We start from the raw sequence: 25399 nt of genomic DNA, 5'->3' as shown, positions 1-25399 counted from the left end.
TTATTAATTAGTCATCCAACGTTTTACGGTTGTACCAGGCCGGCCAGCGTCATGCGTAAGCCTGTAGGCAGCTTCTATGCTTAAGCCTTTGAATAAGTGCGTGAGTGACACACATGCCACGTCAGCTCCAAGCCAAAGTCGGTTGCGCATATTTCACATAATAGAATTAATCAGCATCTGATACGTGTTTTCGTGAATTATGGAGATTCATAAATTGACCCCCTAGGTCACCACATTTAATAGTTCAGTCACTTGTGGCAGAGAACACACTTTCTATCTGACATAGTACTATCTCACTCTAGAACTACACCGCTTAGCAACAACACGCTAGATGGACCAATTTACAGTTTGGTCCTAGAAGACTGATAAGGCTACCCCACGGAGATCTTGTTCGTGTTCCAGGTCTTTAGGGATCTTATCTCGAGGGAAAAAATCATTTGGTAACACATCTCACCACGCTGAGCAATTCTAGTATTGTACTGGTACCTTTTAGCCGCTAGACAGAAAATAGTACCAACAGGGATCAAGTTCTATTAAGTGTTATAATTGTGGACAAAAGGGTCACATATCGAAATCAATCATCGAAAGCTATTGTATATTTCAAATGTCATCATGAAGGGCACTGAAGGGAAAATTGCCCCTAATTAATGAATGAAGAAAAGAGAAAAGAGGTGGAAAAGAAGTTAGAACGAGTGACGAGGGCTACAAGAGGTCAGAATTATATAATTACTAATGAGGAGGCAAAGAAGTCCACCGACATCGTGTCTGGTACTTTTCTGGTTAATTCAAAACCTACGAAGGTACTTTTCAATTCTGGTGCCAATATGTCATTTGTTGCTTTAAGATATGAGAATTGCTTGAATAGACCATTAGCTAAATTAGAATATCTGTTAAAAGTCAAAATAGCAGATGGCAAGGTAATCTTAGTGGTAGGGATTTATAAATATTGTGATATTGATTTTGGTCGATGAGTTTCAAGATCGATTTGGTACCCATTACCTTGGGTGAATTTGATATTGTTAGTGGTATGGACTGGCTTAATTGTCAAGAAGCTGATATTCTGTGCCATGACCAAATTGTGCGGGTGAAGACTCCTAGTGGGGGAGTTGTAGTTACACATGGTAAAGCGCAAAGGCGACTTATACCTGTATGTACTTATGCTAGGGCACAACGTCTTGTAAATATTGGATGCATGGCCTTCCTAACACATGTGGTCGATACACAAAAGGAGCACCATCCATTAGTGATATTCTGGTGGTACGTGAGTTTGAAGATGTATTTGCGGATGAATTGTCGGGTGTTCCTCCGGAAAGACACACTACAACAAAAGTCCACTTATAGGATGTCATACCCCCCAAATAGGGTCGGGGGTAAATATGACTTTTCAATATCATCACACAATTATATAAATGAGAACGACTCTAAATGAGACGTTTAATAAAATCAATAATTCAATTGCAGCGGAAACGAAATGTTTTACATGGTAAACTCAAATGTAAAAAAAAAATGTTTAACAAATGCTAAGATATAAATAATGTGGACTCCAATGCATCATCAAACAAAGCAACATAGGACATCACATAAGCTATTCTTCACCTGAGACAAACATGCCTAAAATGTCAACACAATGGTTGAGTGAACATCATAGGTTTAATAATTAATAAGTTGAGATCACAAGATTTATTTGAAAACATCAAAGTATTCAATATGCCATGAGTTATAATATCGAGCTAAGCATTAACCCCCTGACACTGTACAGGTGTCGGTAATCATTATTATGTACCCCCTTGACGATCGGTCAATGGGTAGAGACGTCGCTCTCAATAGGCCTACTCACAATAATTAAGCTTGTAACATTTTAATTCCAGCAATTAACGATATTATGGTGGGGATTTGCATTTAAAGATACAATCGATACAAGTTAACAGAAGTCTCACGAAGTTGCATATCAAAAAGTTTAGGCACTTGTGTCTAAATTGTAAATCATTTAAAGTAAGCATGTGTCTCACCCCAAGATTTATAAAATACATTAAAATATGTAAAAAGCGGGGCTATGAGTTCACCTTAATAGCACAAAATAGTTATTCTACAAGAGAAATGATTTGAACGGAAGAACGTGATCGAAATCTCAACCTAGAGATAGAATGTACGATCAGCTATTGACTAATAGACATAAGTATAATAACTATACTAATGATAATGGTTTTCTAAAAGAAATTCCATTTTCGGAAGGTTACTATTTTTAGAAAGTTTCCACTCTTAGTAACTTCCTAATTATAGAAAGTTTGGGTTATAATCTTTAGCAAGACATTGTACAACTTTCTTAAATCTCATTGATATCATACAAGTCACTCTGATGATCAGTTGTTACCGGGCGCCCAGGATTCTTGACCAGAGTCTATGTCTTGGCATTCGAAATTCACAAGCAGTTCCCATAAGACAACAAGGTCCACCCTAGGCCATATGTAGCGGTGAGGTTCGTATATAGTGCATGCTATCTTTCGATTATAACCTTCACATATTATAGGTGTTTAAACTTGACTTTATTATATAGTTAATTTCATTATATATATAGTTACTGTTAGTATTATATAACTATTAATAGTTTCATAATTATATATGTGTTATTATTCAAGCTATAATTACTATCTTATGACTTGGATTGATTAATAATTGCAATACTAATCATTATTTCATATAATAGATATAACATAATAGTTAATTAAATATCTAAAAATCATATACATAATTTTTATAATCTTAGTTCAACCTAAGGATCTGTAGAAAAATTTAGGAAAATATTTTTATTATGTTTTTGTATTTATATTTGGTTTCATTCTTGATTTAATCACAAAACAAGTTTAATTCTATATAAAATACTAAATAAACCTAAAAAATTATTTTTATAATTTTTATAAGTTTCTTTCAGATGAATAACCTGTAGAAAAATATTTATAAAAATATTTCTTTAATTTTACATTTATTTCCTTATTTACCATCTATTTACAAAATAATAGAGTTTAATTATATAATAATTAATAATTCGAGACATAAATTAATTTTTATAATTTTATCAGATCTAACCAAAGTTTATAAACCCAGAAAAATTATATGTATATTTTAATTTACTGTATATATATTTATTACAAATTTCACCTTGTCTTTTATTATTAAATAACATATAATTCGAATTTAATTTTTATAAAATATGTACAATTAATTAAGTTTAATATTATAATTTACTGGAAAAATATTTATATAATTTATTTAGCCATTTTCCTATTATTTATAAATAAATACATATACCGTATATATATATATACATACTAAATAAACTATTTTTAATTAATTAAAAATATAAAAACGTATTAAAAATTAGTAATATTATTTTTCCTAGATCTCATATTACTTATTAGTAATTAACATGTATAATATATAATTTATTAAACTCGATACATAATTATTATATATTTATTTATGTTCGGTAGAATAGAAACACAACAAAATATAAAAAATATAAAAATGAATTGTTTTTCTGAAAAATCAATTTTTATAAATCCCATTCATCATGTTAGTAATTATCATGTAAAAAGTTGGATTTAACTAAGCTTGTAACACAAAAGAAAAATTATTGTTGTTGTTTTTGCATTCGGTCGAAAAAAAAGAAAAGAAAGAAAAGAAAAAAAAACGAAAGAAAGAAAAGAGGAAAAAAAACTTACAATTTTTGAGAGAAAAGAAAATCCTCAAATTTTTGTGAATAATTTTTATGAGAGGTCATGGCTATTTATAGATTAAAAATACTTGAGGAACAAGAAAACCAATTTTGTAATTTAATTATTTTTTTCCTTTTTTATTTTCGGCCGACCTAGCCATTTTATTTTATTTTTTATTTTTTTCACCTGGAATATTCTAGAATTGTTTTTCATTTTCCTTATATTTATTTTTATTTATTTTTATTTATCCAATTTATACATATTTATATATATATTTCGACATATATACACATATATATATTTATTTTACAAACTTTATAATTATTACCCATAACTTATACATTTATATACACAAAAATTATATATTCATTTACATATATTTACATTTATAATAATAATAAGAATAATAATAGTACTAATAATAATAATAATAATAATAATAATAATAATAATAGTAATAGTAATAATATATACTAGGGTTAGGGTTAGGGTTTAGTTCATTGAATACGAGTATTAATTACTTAATTTATTATGTCCGGATAACAACCCTAATAATAATAATACTGATGTACAAAACAGAAATGAAACCCTAAGGGCATTTTAGTCATTGCAGAGTGGAAAAATGAGGGTTGTTATAGTACCTCCCCGTTAATTTAAACTTCGTCCCGAAGTTTCAGGAAGACTTCTCTGAAGCATCAGCGATTGGAAAAAGATGAGGATATTTCCGCTTCATCTGGTCTTCACGTTTCCAAGTATACTCGGGGCCTCTTCGTGAATTCCAACGGATCTTAACAATAGGAATAGAGCTTTGTTTGAAGCCTTTAACCTCACGATCTATAACCTCTATCGGTTCTTCAATAAAATGCATTTTATCATCAACGCGGATATTATCCAATGGAATAACAAGTGTGTCATCAGCAAGACACTTTTTAAGATTTGAGACATGAAATACATTATGCACATTATTAAGCTCAGTGGGTAATTCTAATCGATATGCCACAGGACCAATCCTTTCAATAATCTTGAAAGGTCCAACGTAACGTAGACTTAATTTGCTTCGTTTACCAAACCGAACGACTCCCTTCCAAGGGGATACTTTCAACATGACTTTATCACCAACTTGGAATTCTATATCTTTCCGACGATTAGCAGCATAGCTCTTTTGCCGGCTGCGGGCAGTTTCTAATCATTTCTTAATCTGAACAATCTTTTCGGTAGTTTCATGAATGATTTCAGGACCAGTTAATTGTCTGTCCTCTAATTCATCCCCGCACAGTGGGGATCTACATTTTCGTCCATATAAGGCTACAAAAGGTGCAACCTTAATACTTGAGTGATAGCTGTTGTTATATGAAAATTTAGCCAAAGGCAAGTGTCTATCCTAACCTTTGCCAAAATCGATAGCACAAGCACGAAGCATATCTTCCAACGTTTGAATGGTTCGTTCACTTTGACCATCAGTTTGTGGATGATAAGCTGTACTCATGTCGAGTTGAGTTCCAAGATCAGATTGTAAAGTTCTCCAGAATCTAGAAATAAATCGACTGTCGCGATCAGAAATGATTGAGATAGGAACTCCATGATGTGAGACAATCTCTTTGATATAGAGTTGTGACAATTTCTCCATCTTGTCGGTTTCCTTGATCGGTAAGAAATGTGCAGATTTAGTGAGGTGATCCACTATGACTCAAATAGTATCGTTGCCATTTGAAGTCTTGGGAAACTTAGTAACGAAATCCATAGTGATGCATTCCCACTTTCACTGCGAAATATCCGGCTGTTGAAGTAAACCAGACGGCTTTTGATGTTCGGCCTTAACTTTCAAACAAGTAAGGCACTTGCTCACATAATTAGCAATGTCAGACTTTAGATTAGGCCACCAATAAAACTCTTTCACATCGTGATACATTTTACTGGAGCCTGGGCGAATAGAATATCTAGTCTTATGTGCTTCATCCAAGACTAGTTCTCGAAGATTTCTGAAAATTGGGACCCAGATTCGGTTATTGAAATACCTTGTTCCGTTTCCCTTGAGTTCAAGTTGCTTTTCGAGACCTTTCAGTCCCTCAAGTTGGACATTCTCTTCCTTCAATGCCTCAAGTTGTGCTTCACGAATTTGAGATGTAAGATTCGTATGAATACGTACATTTAAAGCTCGGACTCGGATCGGGTTGACATGATGCTTTCTACTAAGGGCATCGGCTACTACAATCGCCTTACCATGATGATATCGAAGTTCACAATCGTAGTCATTTAGTAACTCAATCCAACGCCTTTGCCTCATGTTTAATTTCTTCCAGTCAATGATATGTTGAAGACTTTTATGATCGGTATACACCATGATTCTAACCCCATAGAGGTAATGTCTCCATATCTTTAGTGAAAATACCACGACTCCTAATTCCAGGTCATGTATGGTATAGCTCTTCTCATTTTTCTTCAACTGTCTAGATGCATAGGCAATAACCTTTTTATGTTGCATCAAAACACATCTGAAACCTTGATTTGAGGCATCACAATAGACTACAAAATCGTCGGTACCTTGAGGTAATGACAGAATCGGGGCTGTGGTCAATTTATCCTTTAGAATCTTGAAAGCAGATTCGTGTTCCTCAGACCACTCAAACTTCTTCCCCTTATGAGTTAGCTTGGTAAGAGGTTTGGCTAGAATAGAAAAAACTTTGATGAACCTCCGGTAATAACCAGCAAATCCCAAAAATTGGCGAATATGTTTCGCACTCTTAGGCACTTCCCAGTTTTGAATAGCGGTGATTTTTGCCGGATCGACATGTATTCCTTTACTATCAACTACATGTCCGAGAAATTTCACGCTTTGTAGCCAAAATTCACACTTGGAGAACTTAGCATACAGCTGTTCCTTCTTTAAGAGCTCTAGAATCAATCACAAGTGTTGCTCATGCTCTTTCTCGCTCTTGCAGTAGATTAAGATATCGTCGATGAATACGATCACGAATTTGTCAAGATAAGGTTTAGGAGCATTGGTTAAACCAAAAGGCATGACAAGAAACTCATAATGTCCGTAACGAGTTGGGAAAGCAGTCTTAGAAACATCAGCTTCCTTGACTCTTAGTTGATGATAACCGGACCTAAGATCAATCTTCGAGTAAATGCTTGACCCTTGCAACTAGTCAAACAGGTCATCAATACGCGGGAGTGGGTAACAATTCTTGATGGTTAACTTGTTGAGTTCACGGTAATCAATACACATTCTCAACGTACCATCTTTCTTCTTGACAAATAAAATGGGTGCTCCCCACGGAGACGAGCTAGGATGAATGAAACCTTTCTCCACAAGTTCTTGGAGTTGGTTAGATAATTCCTTTATCTCAGGTGGAGCTAATCGGTATGGTCCCTTTGCAATAGGTGCAGCACCGGGGGTCAAATCTATCTGAAACTCAACCCGTTGTTGGGGAGGGAGATCAGGGAGTTCTTCGAGAAATACTTCAGGAAAGTCTCTAACTACCAGTACATCTTCAATGCGTTTTTCTTTCGATTCGACTTCCTTAACATGAGCCAAAATGGCTTGGTATCCCTTAATTAGATACTTGCGGGTTTTGATGCAAGAGATGATGTTGAGTTTGGAACCACTCATCTCCCCTTGAACAATTAAGGTTTCCCCATTTTCAAGAGGTATGTTAATGGTTTTCTCATAACACATGATTGCAGCTCTTAATGAGCGTAACCAATCCATCCCTACGACTACATCAAATCTCCCTAACTCGACTGGCAATAGGTCGATCTTAAAGTGTTTGTCGGCTAAAACCAGATCACAATTTTTATACACATTGTCTATTTTCATAACCTTACCATTTGTTACTTCTACAAGATGCTTAATTTCTAAGGCTTGTGGTTTTTCAGTGAATAAGGCACAAAACTCAGTAGACACATAAATTCTATCAGCACCAGAATCGAATAAAATAGTAGCATAGAAGTTGTTAACAAGAGACGTACCCGTTATCACTTCATCATCATCACGGGCTTCTTCAGTAGTCATCACAAAAGCTCGGCTTTTAGCATGTCCCGAGTTACCCTTTTTCTTCGGACACGGGTTGCAGAAATGCCCTTTCTCATCACAGTCATAGCATGTCAGAACTACTGCGTTGGCTTTTGTTGCAGGAGTATCCATTGGAGGAACTGCAACTCTACAATTTTTAGCTATATGGCCAATCTTCTTGCAGTTGGTGCATTTAGCCTTGCACCAACCAGAATGGTGTTTCTCACATCGCTTATAGAAAGGTTGTTTCCAAGAGTAACCTCCTTTTGAATTATCGGCAACTTTCTTATTCGAACCTTGGCTCGATCCCTGAGCAGGTTCAAACTTCCTTTTGCCTTCATTTATCTTAGCCTCGGCTTGCTTATTTGCCGCAGCTTTTCTCCTCTTAGCCATCATGAGGTTTTGAGCCATCAGTATCACAACATCTAAAGTCTCCTTACTAGCAGCAATGACATTTCCCTGAATCTCTTCAGGAAGACCCTCCATGTATCGCTCTATCTTCTTTTGTTCGTTTGGTACCATGTCCGGGCACAATGAAACCAACTCTTTAAAATTGTTGGTATAAGCTTCAATGTCGGTACCCTTGACCTTCAATTCCCAAAACTCAACCTCAAGCTTTTGGATTTGATTCCTCGGGCAGAACCTTTCAGTCATCATCCACTTTACGACGGCCCATGGAATAGCATTAGCAGCATCTAGGCCTACAGTTTGGTAAATAAGCGTTCCGCCAAGTCAAAGCAAGACCACTTAGTGTGTGAGTGGCATACTTCACTCGGTCAGCATCCGCACAGTTATAGATACGAAAAATGGATTAAAGCTTTTCGAACCAATGAGTCAGCTCGACAGCTTCTTCACTCCCCTTAAAAGACGGAGGCTTGCAATTCATAAACTCCTTGTAGCTACATGAAGTGGGAGGATTTCCTTGGTTGTTCCCTTACTGATTGTTATGGTTGCCCTGAGCGGCAGCCAACAGCTGTTGGAATTGTACAGGAGTCAAAGAGACATTTGGAATATTGGTAGCACCTCGTGTTGATTGAGCCATCGTTCTTCAATACATAAATTCAGTATTAGTTGAAGAGTTCGTGGTGCTAATAAATGATAAGTTTTATAAATGCACAAGGTCCACACAACAGATAACAACCAAACAGATATATCCAAACAGATACGAATAAGGTATGATAGATGGTAGGAATAACAAGATGTAATCAAAATACTTGAATTAAAACATAAAAACCACTAGTTTTAAATGAATAAAAAAATCAATGTAACTTAGGCATAAGACTTTACATAAGTAACAAAAAATGGAAATAAGTGAGAATCCTAAGATCTAATCTTTCTTAGGTGACGGAGGCTTGAAATGATCCTTAATGTACCCCTTGAAGTACATTACAAACTTCTCTAATTCCACCAGTGCATAACGCTGGCGGTCGAGCTCCCTCTCTTTCCTAGCAAACATCACGAGGAACTTGTCATAGACTCTCTTCACATCACTATTTGTATAGTCGATGAGCTTCTCCATCATAGCCAAGCGATCACGAAAAGTATCTCTCATAGTTTCAGTGCGACTCTGTAGATTCATGATATCACACCGAACCAGAGCATGTTTATACTCGGAGTAGACAAACTCAGACGCTTTTGGCTTCTTGGATGAACTAGCATCATTAGTAGCGGGAGTCTCTGGCTCCTTCCTCTTAGGTGAGGGAGTTATGGTAACAGGAGGTTCAACTTCCTCCTCGGAATCATCTTCCAAACTGCATATACCTCCAAGACCATCATAAGCCGGATGAGCCTCCTCATTAGCTGATTCTTGAACCTCTTCCTCTTCTTCAGGTTCGGACTCTTCCTCGGGTTCCCCCTCGGAATCATCTTCACCTTCGATGTGTTCTTTAACTTCTTCATCATCACCCTCATCATCCCTATCATAGTCATCATGTGGCTCTTCCTTCACCGGTGAGTGTGGTGGAGTCGCAGGCGTGTAGACCGGAGATGTGGGTGGAGTAGCCGGTTGGTAAATTAGAGATGTTGGTGGAGAAACGGGTCCATAAGCTGGCTACGCATCACCAAGCATCAAATAAACACTTACCGGCTCTGTATGGTAAACAAATTACAAAAGAGGACATACACAAAGTAGCTACATGCTACGTAAATCACCAAGATAATGCCACAAGATTAGCTACAACACAACAATACGTATATATACGTATATACAATAAATATAATCAACAATATAACAATAATGTTAACCCCTTAACCCAAACCACATGAAGGTTGGCCGAACTACCCGGACCTTAGTGAATTCGCACTACCCGAGATTCACCACCTTCACCACATCGACAACCGAGAATGGCCGAACTACCTGAGCCTTAGTGAATTCGCACAACCCGAAATTCACCACTTCAACAACCGAGGTTGGCCGAACTACCTGAGCCTTAGTGAATTCGCACAATCCAAAATTCACCACCTCATCACCAAGATGACCGAAACAACCCGAGTCATCATGAATCTGGACTAACCGAGATTCATTTCCTCAACAACAAATGCTAGCAACCCATCGCCAAAAGGGTTATCTAATACGCTAGCCAAATCACCACATCAAGGGTAAAACCCACAACGCATAAGTGTATCACATGGACCCAAATCACAAGAGGAGTCCATTCTCCCATACAAACATAGAGTAAACCCGAACAAGGGTCACCCTACACACACGCACCCATCTTACACATACACATGTGCATACTAAATTTACACTCACCTTGTCGCCTTAAAGAATGCCACCGAATAATCCGTAATCGCCAATGGAAAGTACCTATTCCATTTATCACATAACAAGTAACATAATTAGGGTGGATTTATAAATCAACCCAAATTGACAACTAGTGCAATTCCGACCCAAATGCACTTCCAAGCACAAACCGCGCTCAAACTAACCAATAATCACTAACACAAGTGAGAATGGTCCTAATACGCTAATTAAACCCAATCATAGGTGTTAAACACCTATCTTGCCCAAAATGACACTTAAACCCTAATTTTGGCCCATTTTAAAATTAGTCAACCAAATACACCCAAAATGGTTCCAACACTTACAAAATCACTAACACTAGTGAAAATGGTTCCAACAACGCCAACTTAATTAAACCATAAGTTTTAAACACTTGTCTTCACCAAAATCAACTTACAACACTTATTTTGACCTAATTCAAAATCAAGTGTCCAACAACACCCATTTGGGTTCTTTCAACACTATAATCACTAATTATAGTGATTACACTCAAATTAAAACCCTAATCAAGGGTAAATCAATAACCAACCCAAAATCCACCAACAAGGGTCAACAACACCCAATACTAGCTCTAAACTTCCATTAAAGAGCTAAATGGGTTTTCTTAAGAGCTTACAAGTTCAAACCCTAAATTGAACAACAACATAAACAATGAAACTCGGAGTTAGAACTTACCAATACAACCACAACATAGCCACGAACGAGATGAACAACTTTAACACTTGAGACTTGGCCCGATCCACTCTTCTTCTTCTCCAAATCAAGCTCTCTCTCTCTCTCTCTAAAAATGGGTTTGTCTCTCTAGAAATAGTTGAGACAGTTTGGGTGGAAAGATGGAATAAAAATGAGGATAAGATTGAGAAAATATCATTTTTGTGGCTCACAACCCGGATCCCATGTGAAAAGATCAAACTGCCCCTCATTTATTCCTTTTTTAAAATGTTGTTCAACATTTCCTGCAGTTATAGGCCGCGGCGCGGCTGGGAAGCCCGCGACGCGGCATAAAGCAAATTTCCAAAGTCGAGCATTTTCAAAGAAGTCACCATCAGTACATGTTGTAGCTCGCGACGCGGCTAAAAAGCCCGCCGCGCGGCTTAAAGTTGGGACAGAATTTTGGGATGTTACAACTCTCCCCCACTTAAATTCGATCACGTCCTCGTGATATTAGTCACTTAACCGTCCGGACCTACACTCTACGGTCCTCAAACAACGTTTCAATCCGACTTCTACCACGATACTCATTTACCCGAAGATTAATCCATTAACTACATACCCACTTGCATGCATTCCGAGCCGTGCAATACACACAATATCCGAAGTCTATGACAATCACTTGGAATACGCGGAATCGCCACGTGTTCTTCCAACTCCTCTAGGCACTTCTTCTCAAAGAGTCACCTTCAACAACTAAATCGTCACCCGCGATTCATCAAATCCACAATTCCGAGCACTAACACTTGCTCAAATCCTTATATCAAGAAACACTCAACCAATCTCATACCGAGATTTCAATCCTTTAGCGTACCCATACCAAGTACAATGCAAAAAAAAAAAAAAAAAAACAACCACTATAAAGTCAACCATCCGACCGACGAAGATCGAATAAAAGCGAATCCTTACGGATAACACTTACCACTTAACAACCCTTGTAGTACGCAAACACGGCTATTACGCAACTACCGTACAACATAAGCAAACGGCTAAAACCGATAGCGCCCCAACGACTATGGCAACGCAAATCTCAAGGTATACAAAATCGACTATTGTCACACCAGTAACAACATGTGAGCGAAACACGGCTATCGCATCACTAATGACACAACATGGTCCTTACGACCCCATCATCGTCGAATAAAACAACCAATAGTTCACACAACATGGTCCTTACAACCCCACCATCGACATATAAAACAACCAATAGTTCACACAAGATGGTCCTTACGACCCCACCATCGGCGTATAAAACAACCAATAGTTCACACATCCAACATGGCCGAAACAACCCGAGCCTAAACACATACGGAGGATAGTCGAAACAACCCGAACCTTGGTGAATTCGCAACAACCCGAAATTCACCAACCCAATCCATATTTCCCACAACGAAATGACCGCACAACTCGAGTCATTGTGAATACGCGCAAACCGATATTCAATACCACCACCACATAGTATAACCGAGGATGGTCGTACAACCCGAGCCTTAGTGAATCCGAACTACCCGACATTCACTACCTCAAACTATGAGTCCAACTAACAGGGACAATCGTACTACCCGAAATATTGTGAATACGAACAACCCGGTATTCACATCCCAAATCTCAACACAGGAATGGTACTCCCATTCCTCATCGGTACTCGAATTTCCCGATAACGTTATACCATACCGATATAACACTACACCCATGATGAAGTTAGCGAACCGAGTCACGACCATAACCCATCAATCACACACGCTCTTTTGGCCTCTACCGACGAGTAGTGCAACATCGCGCATTGCTACACTATAGTGCATCCTAACGGATACCACTGACCATCCACACACGTACGCGTACACAACGCCAACACAAACAAGCAAGAACCACCTATATCGCACATAGGCACCAAACAACAATTCTCTAAATGAGAATCCGACACGCACATCCCTTAATCGAGGGATTTCACTTTGCTAATCAAATACGCCCATTATCTCTCAACGAGATTCACCACGTTACCACCTCGGTGATAATTCAAATCCAAAATCATAAGTACAATTTAACTGAAATTGTACTCTACCACAAATCGACCAAATCTAGATCCCGACACTAATCCCGGACCTACTATAAGCATTATCCGAAATCTCACACTAAAACCTCCTCGTGCGGGAGTGTAACTCCCCCACTTGGAACTACGTTCCATAACCGCATCGCCATGGTAACATCATCCCAATAATTACCACTCTCCGATATATGTGACCAATCTCTCCATCGGTCATAATACTCAAATTCTCATGAATTCATTTCACACACTAGAAATTGACGCTCACCGTCACTGATGTCGTGCGAGGTGTATATAAAATAGCTTTTAAATTTTATCAGAAAATACTATTAAATACGATACAATTTTACACAAGATATTTATTTATTTATTGAATGGATATACTTAAACCTTGCTACAACACTTATAGGCAGTGTACCTAATCGTACAGTAGTGTAGTTTTTAGTAAGTTCGGTTCGTTCCACAGGGAAAATCTTTAAACAAAGCTTAACGCTATATTAGTTTACTTTTATAAAAATACAAATATATATATAAGTAATATTATTATTATAAAGGGGGATTTTTACCGTTTAATGACCGGTTTGTCGATTTTAAAACTTTAGTCGCAGTTAAAACCAAATGTAAAATATTAAAAATAAATACAAGACTTAAATAAAAGCGTAAAGTAAATAACGATAATGAAATTGCGATAAATAAAAGTGCGATAAAATAAACTTGCGATAATTAAAAAGTACGAAAATTAAAGTGCAATTAAATACAATAACAATAAATAAAATGCGATAATTAGAAGTGCAATTAAATATAAAATAAAGGAAATAAAATATGAAATAAAATAATTATGCTTATTTAAACTTCCGTAATCATGATGTTTGACGTGTTGATTTTAGTTTTATGCCCATGGGTTAATTGTTCTTTGTCCTGGATTATTTAATATGTCCATACGGATTTGTCCATAATAGTCCATCAGTCATAAATATAAAGAGCGAAAGCCTTCATCAAATTATTCTTATTCCCGAAGTCAAATATTCCAACTAATTGGGGATTCGAATTGTAACAAGGTTTTAATACTTTGTTTAATGAATACACCAGGTTATCGAATGCGTGTAAACCAAGGTTTTACTACTTTGTTAACAATTACACCAATTACACTTGAATGTAATTCACCCCTATTTCAACAAGTCTATTAACTATTAATCCAGTTCCGTGTTCGGAAAAATGAATAATTATTGGTATTTATAGATATCCCGCCCACCGTACCCAGTCAAGCATATGTGGTTAAATATAAATACGTCGAATTATAAGTTTGTATATTAAATTAACAAGGTATTGTTTAGTTAATATAAAACTCATTAATAGCCCATAGTCTAATTTTCACAAGTGTCGTTCTTTTATCCAAACCCCAATTATGGTACAAAGCCCAATTACCAAATTTTAGTAATTAGCCCAACATCATGATTACTTCGGATTAAATAAGCATAATAATAACTTAGCTACGAGACATTAAATTAAAAAGGTTGAACATAACTTACAATGATTAAAAATAGCGTAGCGTTACACGGACAGAATTTCGACTTACACCCTTACAACATTCGCTAACATACCCTTATTATTAGGTTTAAAATTAAAATTAAAATTAAAGTATAAATTATAAATATAAATATAACGTATATAGATGGATGGATATATTGGATGATTTTTACGATCAGAATGCGCGAGCTTTATAGGCAGTTTCAAAATTTGGGGCTCCGCGACTCGCAACCCTTTTCTTCTTCAAACTCCACGAGTCGCGGAGATCGTTTTTACAGCTCACCCACATTTGGCTCTTTGTTTGCCGACGATTTATTTTATAAATATAATATATATATAATTAATATAATTAATTATATATTATATTATATTTATATACATAGTTAACTTGTAATTTTTAGTCCGTTGCGTCGAGCGTTGAGAGTTGACTCTGGTCCCGGTTCCGGATTTTCGAACGTCCTTGCGTAAAATTTAATATCTTGTACTTTGCGTTTTGAATCTTGTACTCTTGTAATTTCGAGACGTTTCTTATCAATAATTGGAACCTCTTTGATTGTATTTTGTACTTTTGAGCTTTTTGGTCGTTTGCGTCTTCAATTCGTCAAATCTGTCTTTTGTCTTCACCTTTTATTATTTAAACGAATATCACTTGTAAATAGAACAATTGCAACTAAAAGCTTGTCTTTCTTGGGGAATAATGCTATGAAATATATGTTCGTTTTTAGCATTATCAAATATTCCCACACTTGAGCGTTGCTTGTCCTCAAGCAATATAGTCTTGAAATACTAGAATCACTTCTTTATTCTTCACACTTTGTACATCAGTGATTTCTTTACGGCGGTATAAACAATGGTAGTAACGATATGGTTTACAGTCTCACATGACTATAAAAATTTAGATCCATTAAGGAAATTGGATCTTTATGAAAACATTTAATCTTTTGAAAATTAAATCTAGTTTTTTTTACCCTAGATAAGTTTTCCGGAATAACCCTTCACCGGTGTTTGCAAATTATTTTTGTGGGTTTGGTGGGTTTCATATTTGAAAATTTTAACTCAAAACTTATAGTTTTGTGTCACCCACTTGCTAACCTTGTATTAGGAAAGCAACACGTCCAGTTTACTTATCCCGCATATTACCTTTCGGTAAACTACCGTCCGGTTGTAAAGGAAAGCGTTGAACAAGCAACTGTTAAGGCAATATTCCCTGACATGCTTTTAATTATGGTCTATAACGTGTCGGACGCAATTACTATCCTTGGTAGGAGCAATAGTAAAGCTCACCCTTATGATTTTTCGGTCTGGCACAAAGTCCTGCTTTTGACCATGCTATGCAACCACCGTTCTTACGGTTGACACCCGATTTGGTTCAGGTGACCTAATGAATTCCAGGTGAATTCCTAGGATTTTATGTTCAATGGTAATGAACGCATTGAAAATAGGGTTTTCAGAAAACAAATCGGTTTGTAATTTTATCAAAATATTTTCTCGTTCAAGCTCGAGTTTAGATATCATTGAATTCTATGAGTTTGAATTCTCAATCTTTAAGGTCAATCTCTAGGATTGAGTAATATCAGGCTTAAAAGCTGATTTTTAATCTTTAAGGAGATTATCCTTTCTGGGGATCTGATTCATTAGTCTTATCTAGCTAATTTGCACGGTGCCCTCCCCATTTTACAAGACAGATCCTCTCATGGTTAGGATAAGTCTGACCACTTGGCGACCCTATTTGATGCTGAGGTCCGTGGATTTCCTGCTGATTTTAGTGATGACTTTTCTAGATTTTTTGTCAACCTACAGCTGGTCTGGACGAAAACTTCTTGACCTAAATCAAGAAGCGCGTGTCTTTTTCGGAAGACTTTACTTCCTTTTAATGATGGAATTGATTCATCGTGTAGATCCATCTTTCTTACAGTAAATCAGGTAAAACTTTTTAGTTTAGTCCAAAGCAAAAGTATTTTCAGTTATTTGTACAAAAATATGTGACATATGTTTTGAATAACTTGGAGAATTTTCCCACACTTGGCTTTTATTTTCCTTTTTATTGTCCTCTATTCCATTTTAAATGAATTTTAACATTTTGGTTTGTTTCTCAATTTATGTCATTTCCGAGGTAACAATAATTTCGGTGTTAACACCTAGTTTTATCATTCATAAATATGTATAAACATGATTTTGAGTTCATTTAATTGAAAATTTTGAAAAATTTTACTAGAATTGGGTAGTCAGTATATAAGACTAGGGCTGTTCTTTATTATCAGAGAGCACTAGATTCTAATACAACTACTGCTTTACTAGTATTTTTAATGGTAACCAAGTGTATAAAGTAAAAATTTTAAAATCCGAAAGAATTTAACCCCTTCCCACACTTAAGATCTTGCAATGCCCTCATTTGCAAGAAATCAGTAACAATTTAAATTATTGAGGGTGATTTGTGTGAAAATGATTAAATTTTACCAAAGTTTCCAAATATATTTGCGTTTGTGTTGAATGATAAATGGTGCACATCATTTGTTCATTCTGTCTTGTTGTTATATCACATTTATTTTGCATCTTGTCGTCAAAATTAGTTGCTTTTGCTGAACTTAATGCCAGTCTTTGAAAATGCGTTGTTTTACCCTGTTGTGTACATAAGATAAACTGCAAACATATATACATATTTTTGAAGTTTGGTATATTACCCCACATTCAAAAATTATTGAAATCTAAGAATAAAAGTTAGAAAATTATAAAAACTATTACAATATTAACATAAGTATTAAACGTATCAACATTACAAATTACAAAATAAATAAAACTAAGTAGATTAGGGATGATACTGATACCAGTAGGGGTTCCATGCATAACCATAGGTGCTATAAAATGCTTCGGCTGGGTTATACGTAGGATACGGTGGTTGGATCTCTATAGACCAGGGAGGGAATATGGGCGATGGAGTAGGAATATAGTTTCTACCTATATGTTGGCAATAAGCTATGATTTGGTTTTGATGAACTTGCCAATCTTCAAATGCTCTATGTCTAGCATTTTCATACTCTTGTGAAGCTATAAACCTTTGCCTTTCTGCCATTTTCCCCCTCCTACATTACCTTGCTGTTGGTTTCTCTCAACCTGTGGATGTCTACCATTATATCGTACTGCGGCGTTATTTCGCCTCTTCAAAACTTTCGCACCATGGTATACATTTAAACCTATTGTATCGCGGGGTTCTGGTTCTTCGACTAATAATCCCCCCGACTTATATCTACACCGAGATATTCAGCAATCAAAGTAATAAATATACCACCTCCTATTATGCTATGCGGTCTCATCCCCCTAACCATAGCTGATAAATAATAACCCACACAATAAGGTATACTTACAGCGCTTTGTGGGTCTCGAATACACATATGGTAAAACAAATCCTGTTCATTTACCTTGTCCTTATTCTTACCTCTTTGTGTAATCGAATTAGCTAAAAACCTATGAATTACTCTTAACTCTGCTCTATCTATATCCAAATAAGAGTAATTTCCCCCTTTAAATCGGTGATGGCTAGTCATTTGACTCCATACACCATGCGTATCAAAATTTTCGTCTATCTTTCTACCATTCAATATCAACCCTCTACAATCGGCAGATGCTAACTCCTCAGGCGTATATATACGTAAAGCCTGAGCCATGTCTAGTAAGGACATGTGGCGCATCGAACCTCCTAACAAAAATCTAATAAAAGATCGATCGGTTAAACTAGCTACCCGATCATTTAATTCTATACTACATAACAATTCTTCACACCATACTTTATATACAGGTCTACGCATGTTGAATAACCGTACCCAATCGTTAAAAGTAGAATTACCATACCTCTGTGCAAGTAATTCCCTAATTGGCCCGGCCAATTCTACAGCTTCTAATGGTCCCCATTCTATGACCCTAGGTATCTCAACAGCTTTAGAATGAAGAGTATGCAAACCCCTTTGGTATTTTGGATAATCTATCCAAAGTCTGTTAAATCTCAAGTTCGGGTGCAAATCTTCTATGTGCATATCAGAAAATGTCATTACTGGATGAGGTATATCTTGCTTGTAGTAGTTATCCACCTCCTGTTGTTTCGCATTCTCAGCAGGAGCATTGCGAGCTTGGGATGAAGATTCACCCCTTTCAGTCTGCAAAACACATCAAACACAATTTTTGTGCATCCAAATATGCATTAGTGTCAGCAAAATCATCAATCAAAATAATTACAATGACATGATCAATTTATATCAAACTTAAGCTCATTTTCATATTTTCATCAAATCTACACTTTTTCAAATAAGCATATACGAAAATGTTCGCCAAGTTCATAAGCATTCAACTCAAATAACATGTCAAAATAATCATTACTAGCAATTAAACAAGTTTCAAATGGCATTATCTCTCAAAAATTAAGTTCATGAATTTTAGACTTTGAAAAAGTCCACTTTAATTCTCAAAATCATGTTTAGGCTCAAAGTTTGGATCATTTAACTACCTAAACATGTTACACTACTTAATTTAGCAACAATTCATGACAAAAATCGGCCATAACCTATTTATATCAAAAAGCCCCAAATTTGCTCAAGAACACAAACCCTAGATTACTCAAAATTTGAAGTTTAAGGCTTTTAATCATGTTAAATAGCATCAATCTAGGTTATACAAGCATAATACATAAACAATTTAAGCATAATTGCACTAGAAAGCATCAAAATCGAATTGGGTATAAAATTGCTCAAGAACACTAATTTTCGGATTAAATGGTGTTTAGGTGTAGAAATTTACCGTTTTTCTTGAGTAATTCCTTGATAGCATCCTTCTTAACATGATTTTAGTAAAAGATTTGATGATTAACGGTCAAAAATTGTGAATTTGGGAGTGTTTTTTCGGTTTGTTTCGCAGTATTTTCTGTGTTGTGGTGTTCAACTGATCAGTTTTTGCGTTTTATTTTTTTTCTGGGTTTTGGTCCCTCCGCGAGCCGCGGTGTTTTTCCCTTTCAAACTCCGCGAGTCACGGAGTTTGTATATTTTTTTTTATATCTTATAATAATTAAAACAATTAAGTAATTAATTTTAAAATTTTGTTTCCCTTTATATTTAGGACGAGGTCGTTTCGGATCGATGTCCTAGTCCGTCCTTCGACAAAATTTTAAAATTTGTCTTTTTGTAGCTATTGTTTTAAAAGCTAAGCTTTTTTTTAGTTTTTTTTAATGTTTTTGGCATACTTTTAATTCAATAAGATTAAAAATAATGATAATAAAAGTTCTCGTCCCTCCCTCGGGTAAAGCAATCTCAGTTCAACGACCTAGTCTTTAACTTACGACGAATTTTAAAAATCATATTTTTAACTTAATGAGATAAAGTAAATTTTTGTTTTTAAATTCACACCAAACTTAAAATAAAAATGCATAAAATTCAAAATTAATATTAAAAATTCACACCAAACTTAAAATTTAAAATGCATAAAATTAAAAATTTATATTTTAAAAATTAAAAATTCACACCAAACTTAATTTAAAAATTCATATTATAAAATCACACCAAACTTAAAATTTAAAATGCATAAAATTAAAAATTCATATTTTAAAAATTAAAAATTCACACCAAACTTAATTTAAAAATTCATATTATAAAATCACACCAAACTTATATTATATTTTTCAAATATTTACAATTTTAAATATATTGATTTTACAAAGTTTACAATATTAATTTAAGATTTATATATTAATTTTAAAAACATGGTAAAAATAAAATTAAAAATCTTTTTGGCTTTTTATCCCACTTTAATCAATCAAATATTATCAAAAATATGCGCCCCTCTTTTCGGTAAAGTAATTTCGGTTTCGTGACCTAATTTAACTCATGACGAATTTTTGAAATATTTTGTGTTGATTGATTAAAGATATTTATACCTTAAGAATAAACGTTAAATTTCGCAGTGATGTAATAAATTTTTGAATGATATCAATAATTTCGGTCGCCAAACCTAATTTTATTCAATACCAATTTAATACTTTATAGCGAACAAATTAGCGTTTATTATCAAAAGGTTAAAAATAAAAATAAAAAATAAAAACTGTACAGACTTACCTGTGAGATAGTATTCTTAGTTATATGATATATCTCATTCATAAGATAGTCGGTTTAATTGGTTTTCCATGGCTACATAGGCGTAACCTCGAGCATTCAGTGTTTTTTCTTCTAAACATATGAACGGTCCGTCTCTGCATAAAGTAACAAATTCGGTATTTGAATAGGTTTGATTATTTGAACATTTACCTCCATGTGACCATTTTCCGCATTTGTGACATCTTTCTAGGTGTCGTGCTCTTCTTTTCGCTGCGGATTTTGATTTTCCTTTACCAAATTGTAACTTATTATCTTCGCATCTGGATTCTTTTCTTACTCAGTCCAATCTTTCTCTGATTACTGATACTATTTCACTCGAAAGTGTGTCATTATTACGTTTAGTGATCAAAGCGTGTAGCATTAGACCATGGTTTAGTTCACAGGCAGTCTTCATTTCGTAAAAACCTAAAAAAAAAAAAAATTCAGAATGGGGGGAGAAGACTAGTTCTTTAGGGTCTGCTAGGGAAAGACCATTCGGGTTCCATTTTCGAGAACTACACGAAAACAGACAATCTAACTCTAACAGAAATACATAAACCCCCTATACTTAGTTGAAATTGTGATTAACATTATTTTCAATTGAATCATCAACAACTTGTATATCTTTGACTTTTACTTCAATCCATTTGTTGATTTCCTCCGTAACTTCCACAAATTTAACTAACATTGCCTTTTCTTTTGACGATAAATTGGATATTAATCGGTTATATAACTTAAAGTTTCCTTTAATCTTAGCATCGTGAACCAGTTTATAAAGTTTCTTCGTTGAACTGTTAAAAATGGGTTCATCTAATTTCGTATCATCAACGGCATTCCTTGTGATTGGATCATCATTAAGTGTTTCTTCATCTTCCCCACACTTATGCGTTTTTATTGGTCTAACAGTTTTGGTTGGTGGAGATCTAAACTTTCGGTTCACAAAGGTGATCGATGTATCACCATCCCTAAGTGTCATTCTACCTTCTCTTACATCAATGAATGCCTCGGTGGTTGCTAAAAATGGGCGACCTAGAATTAGAGGAATATCAAGGTTTTCCTCCATATTAATCACTATGAAGTTTGCAACAAAGGTCAAACTTCCCACGTTAACAAGTAAATTATTTGCTATTCCAACCGGGTGTTTAATGGTTTGGTCAAATGATTGAACACCTATTTTGGTTGGTTTTAATTTACCCATGCCTAATCTTTTGTATAAGGAAAGAGGCATAATATTTTCACTTGCTCCTAAATCTGCGAGTCCATTATATACAGCACCATCATTAAGCAAGCAAGAAATGATAAATTCACCCGGGTCTCCTGCTTTCGTAAGTCGAGTTGGTTTGTAAACTTTTTTCGGGTGTTCTTTCCTTGGTTCTTTCACTTCTATTTGAATTTCTTGTTCACATTTTTCTTCATTTCTTGGAATGGGAGGTTTGTATAAGAATTCTTCTTCATCACTCAAATTTGAATCCTCCTTATTTTCTAATTTTGATTTTTCATATGTTGTTGATAACATATTTATGTTTTCATTTTGAAGGTTTTCTTTGGTGGTGAAATTATGATTAACTTCATTGTCAACTTCCATCGGACCATGTATGTAATGTTTAACTCTGTGACCATTAACTTTAAATTCAATCCCATTTGAATTTATTAATTCTATCGTTCCGTATGGGAAAACTCTTTTGACTATGAATGGTCCAGACCATCTTGATTTCAATTTTCCAGGAAATAGCTTGAATCGTGAATTGAAAAGAAGAACTCTGTCTCCTTCTTTAAATTCTTTTGAACTTCTGATTCTTTTATCATGCCATTTCTTCGTTCTTTCTTTATAGATTAACGAATTTTCGTATTCTTCATGTCTTAATTCTTCTAATTCGTTTAGTTGACTTAATCGTAGACGTCCAGCTTCATGTAAATCAAGATTACATGTCTTCAAAGCCCAAAATGCTTTGTGTTCAATTTCTACTGGAAGATGACATGCTTTTCCATAAACAAGTCTAAAAGGTGTGGTTCCAATTGGAGTTTTGTAGGCTGTTCTAAAAGCCCAGAGTGCATCATCCAATTTAATGGACCATTCCTTCAGATTTGATCCTACGGTTTTCTCTAGAATACGTTTTAAAGCTCGGTTGGTATTTTCAACTTGTCCACTTGTTTGTGGATGATATGCGGTGAAGATTTTATGAGTTACTCCATATCTTTTAAGAACTTTATCAAGTTGATTATTACAGAAATGAGTACCCCGATCACTTATTAAAGCTTTCGGTGTTCCATACCTTGCAAAAAGACGTTTTAAAAAGTTGACTACAACTCGTGCATCGTTAGTTGGGAGAGCTTGTGCTTCCGCCCATTTAGATATATAATCAATGGCTACGAGAATATAGAGATTATTATGAGATTTTGGAAATGGACCCATAAAGTCAATACCCCAAATGTCAAATACTTCACATACTTGGATGACATTTTGTGGCATTTCATCACGTTGACTTATTTTTCCGGCCCTTTGACAAGCATCACAGGATTTGCAAAGAAGGTGTGCATCTTTGTAAATTGTAGGCCAATAGAATCCAGCATCATAAACTTTTCTTGCTGTTAGTTGAGGCCCATAATGCCCTCCTGTTGGTCCTGTGTGACAATGGTTTAAAATTTTACTAGCTTCATCTCCGAATACACATCGGCGTATTATTCCACCGGGACAACTTTTAAACAGATGTGGATCTTCCAAAAAATAGTGTTTTATATCACTAAAGAATTTCTTTCGTTTTTGGTACGATAATTCTTTTTCAAGGAATCCACAAACTAAGTAGTTTGCATAGTCTGCAAACCATGGTATTTCATTATAATCTATCTTCAATAGATATTCATCAGAAAAGTTGTCTTGTATGGCCGATTCATTTAGAACTTCTAATTCGGGATTTTCAAGACGAGAAAGATGATCAGCGGCGAGATTTTCTGCTCCTCTTTTATCTCGGATTTCAATATCGAATTCTTGTAAGAGTAAGATCCAACGGATTAATCTTGGTTTAGCATCTTGTTTCGAAAATAGGTATCTAAGAGCAGAATGGTCGGTATAGACCACCGTTTTAGCTAGAACGAGATATGATCGAAATTTGTCAAAAGCAAAGACAATATCAAGGAGTTCTTTTTCAGTAGTTGTGTAATTCGTTTATGCTCCTTGTAACGTCATACTAGCATAATATATAGTTTGAAATCGTTTTTCAATCCTTTGTCCTAAAACGGCTCCCATTGCAAAATCACTTGCATCGCACATTAGTTCAAATGGTAGATTCCAATTTGGTGTTATCATGATCGGCGCATTAGTGAGTTTCTCTTTAAGAATATTAAAAGATTTGATACATTCATCTGAAAAGATGAATGGAACATCCTTTTCTAGGAGTTTATTCATAGGAGTGGCAATTTTAGAAAAATCTTTTATGAAACGTCGGTAAAAACCGGCATGCCCTAGAAAACTCCTAACTCCTCTAACAATGGTGGGATGTGGAAGTTTAGCAATTACATCTACTTTAGCTCTATCCACTTCAATTCCTTCTTTTGAAATTTTATGACCAAGAACGATGCCTTCTTTAACCATGAAATGGCATTTCTCCCAATTAAGTACTAGATTTGATTGTTCGTATCTAATTAGCATTCGTTCAAGATTAGCTAGACATGATTCAAATGTATCACCGAAGACTGAAAAGTCATCCATGAAAACTTCCATGCATTCTTCTATCATGTCGTGAAATATCGCCATCATACACCTTTGAAAGGTTGCAGGGGCGTTACAAAGTCCAAATGGCATGCGTTTGTAAGCAAAAGTACCATAAGGGTACGTGAATGTGGTTTTCTCTTGGTCCTCGGGTGCTATTGGAATTTGAAAATATCCGGAAAATCCATCTAGAAAACAATAGTAACTATTTCCGGCTAATCTTTCCAACATTTGATCAATGAAAGGTAAGGGAAAGTGATCTTTTCTGGTGGCGTCATTTAATTTTCTATAATCAATACATACACGCCATCTTGTTACAATCCTAGTAGGAATAAGCTCATTTTTTTCATTTGTAATGACAGTCATGCCACCCTTCTTAGGTACGCATTGAACTGGGCTTACCCATGGACTATCAGAGATTGGATAAATTAAACCTGCGTCTAGCAGTTTAATAATTTCTTTTTTAACTACATCTTCCATATTAGAATTTAGTCTTCGTTGGCGTTGCACATACGTTTTATGACCTTCTTCCATAAGGATTTTATATGTGCAATACGAAGGACTTATTCCTTTAATATCATGAATCTTCCATGCAATGGCTGGTTTATGAGCTTTCAACACAGAAATGAGTTGTGATTTCTCATTTTCAGTAAGAGAAGACAATATTATTACAGGTAATTCAGATTCACCATGTAAATAAGCGTATTCCAAATGGTTTGGAAGTGGCTTTAACTCTAATTTCGGAGGTTCTTCTATCGATGATTTGTATCGATATCTGTCTTCTTCTTTTA

Source organism: Rutidosis leptorrhynchoides, chromosome 11 (assembly GCF_046630445.1).
Source record: "Rutidosis leptorrhynchoides isolate AG116_Rl617_1_P2 chromosome 11, CSIRO_AGI_Rlap_v1, whole genome shotgun sequence".
In the NCBI taxonomy this organism is placed as follows: domain Eukaryota; kingdom Viridiplantae; phylum Streptophyta; class Magnoliopsida; order Asterales; family Asteraceae; genus Rutidosis; species Rutidosis leptorrhynchoides.
The sequence above is the reverse complement of the archived record's forward strand: the minus strand, read 5'-3'. Positions refer to the sequence as shown.